The sequence below is a fragment of the Protopterus annectens genome, chromosome 13.part0 (genome assembly GCF_019279795.1).
Source record: "Protopterus annectens isolate FY-2018-M chromosome 13.part0, PAN1.0, whole genome shotgun sequence".
NCBI lineage: Eukaryota > Metazoa > Chordata > Ceratodontiformes > Protopteridae > Protopterus > Protopterus annectens.
Window position 1 is genome coordinate 411,181,888 of NC_056747.1, and position 2,500 is coordinate 411,184,387.

Genomic DNA, 2,500 nt, shown 5'->3' on the forward strand with positions numbered 1-2,500 from the left:
AGAGAGAGCAGCTCTCACCTGGGCATCTGAGATGTTTGGGAGGCTAGACTCTGGTGGGATAGATATTTCTCCTTTTGGGGGGGAGGGAGGGGAGAAATTTGCACTGAACCTGTCTGCCAGTATGTTGGCAATGTCTGTGGGTTCAGTGATTTTTTTATCATTTTGGACTAATTCTGAGCACATCTAGGAGTTTCCACCCAGGTTTCTAACATAGCTAAAGAAGGCCTTATGATTGTCTTTTGTGTCATTAGCGATTTTTCTCTCAAAGTTGGCCTTGGATGATTTTATGAGTTTCGTAGTTTTTTGCTAGTATTGATCAGAGATGCCTTCCCTTTTAGGGATTTTGCTCTGTCATGTAGTAGCTTGTTGTAGAGTTTGTTTATGGATGGGGTCCACCAGACCGGGTGCCTGCCTTTGGTGGAAAGGGTCTTGATTTTATTAGGGATTGCTTGATCCATACATTCCTGGAGGTGCTCATAGAAGGCATTTGTAAGGGTTTCAGCAGCGTGGGTTGTGGTTTCCACTGGCTCGGGGGCCTTGAAGGATACCACTCCAGTCTTAAGAAGTGTGAAGTTTGCTTTTGAGAAGTTCTTCACTGTGGTCTTTTGGTGGGGTGGGGTGCGGTATGTGGAGCTCCAGTGAGATTAATTTATGGTCTGATCTCAGCAATGAGGGATATACTTCCAGTGTGGAGCATTTTGTCCCCATGTTTGTGATGATCAGGTCTAGTATATTTTCTCCTCTTGTGGGAATGGTGACTTGTTGTTCCGTAGCATTTGAGTTTATGAACTCCAGGAACCTTTCGGCTAGGGTGTTGGGGCTTGAGTAATGTTAAAACACAACAAAGCACTGAAAAACACCCACTGGTAATCCGAAAACACCAAGATGCAGGAATCACGAACCAAATGCTGAGTAAAAATTTTAATTAAAACAGCTCCACCAGTTCAGCGTAAAAAGTACAAACACTCCAAGCATGTAAAGTCAAGCTTGAGTAATGTTCCCAGTCTATGTTTGGGTAGTTGAAGTCACCCAATATGATGGTGTTAGGAGAGACATTCATACTCTCCAGTGTCTTCAGGAAGGCTGTGTGGGTTTCCTGAGTTTGAGAAGGTGGTCTGTAGCATGTTACAAACTGTAGGGCAGTTTTACCTATGGTTAATTGCACGTGGATGGTCTCCGATGCTTCGTGCGTTGCCACTAACCTGGAGGTGTGGGTATCCTTTATGAATATGGATACTCCCCCTCTTTTTGTGGTTCGTCCGATTTTGGGGCCGGAACGCATGATATGAGGTATAACCTGATAGTGCTGGGGTGCTCTCAGGAGCCTTGAACCAGGTTTCAGTCACAGCACAGACATTGATGTTCTCCATACTGAAGAGGGCTTCGAGGGCGTGCATCTTGAGGTTTAGACTTCTGGCATTGAGCAGTATTACCCTTAGTTTTTCTCCATTTTTGTTTCCTAGGGCGGTAGGTTTATCATTTGAGCCTTGCCTAAAAAAGGCACTATGGGGGTGGCAAGAGCCTTTGCCAATATCCGGAAGCCCAGGGGTGACAGGTGCAAGCCGTCCCTTATAAGCAGCGTGGCTTGTCAAGCATGTTATCCCAGGCAGACAGACATTGGATCCCCTTAGAATGACACCAGTAATTAAGCCAATTATTAAAGCTGATCATTTTGTCTCTGTATTGTGGCATCATTCTTGGTGAGGGTAGGATACTGCTCAGGGTCAGGGTCTTACCGGCCTGGGCTACATAATCTGAGAGCTCCTCTGTCTCTTTTCATGTAGTCCAGGGAGGTACGTCTCAGGTCGTTCACACCGGCATGGACAATGACTGAGTCATACTTGTACTTGCTGTGGAGTGACCTGAGTGCTTGTGTTATGTGGCAGATTCTAGCGCCTGACAGGCAGCTTACTGTGATCTTTTCCATGTTCTGTCTGGTGAGTGGGACGTCAGTGTGTCTGACTATGGAGTCACCTATAACAAGTGTGTCTGGCATTGTGTTTGGCCTTAAGGGCTGTGACTGTTTAGCACACTGACTTTGAGAACTATGTGTTGCATGTCTTATGTCTTGAGGTGGCAGTTGCTTGGGTGTCTGCTTTGGAGGCCTCTGTAGTTTTGGTAGATTTTTGATCAGTGCCTCCGAGTATGTCTTTGTGTGTTTGTGTTTGTTTTGCAGTTGTGATAGTTCTATGTGAAACTGGGTTTGTGGTGTGCATGGTTTCCTTCTCCTCCTGTCTGGTCTTGCCAGTCCTGAGTTGAGAGAGCTCAGCCTCCAGTTTGGCTATATAGTTACATCTCTCACATGTATTTGTGTTTTGTGGGAGAAGGAGTGGGTTGTCTGTGTACATGAGGCAATTGTAACATTGCCTCAAGATGCCCAGGTTCACCAGCTGAACAGGAGAGGACGCTAGCAACTGACCCTTCGACATGCTAGAAAAAGTGAAAAAGTTTGCTGTGTAACTGAGTCAGAAGGGACCTATAGGGAAATGGGTACTCAAGG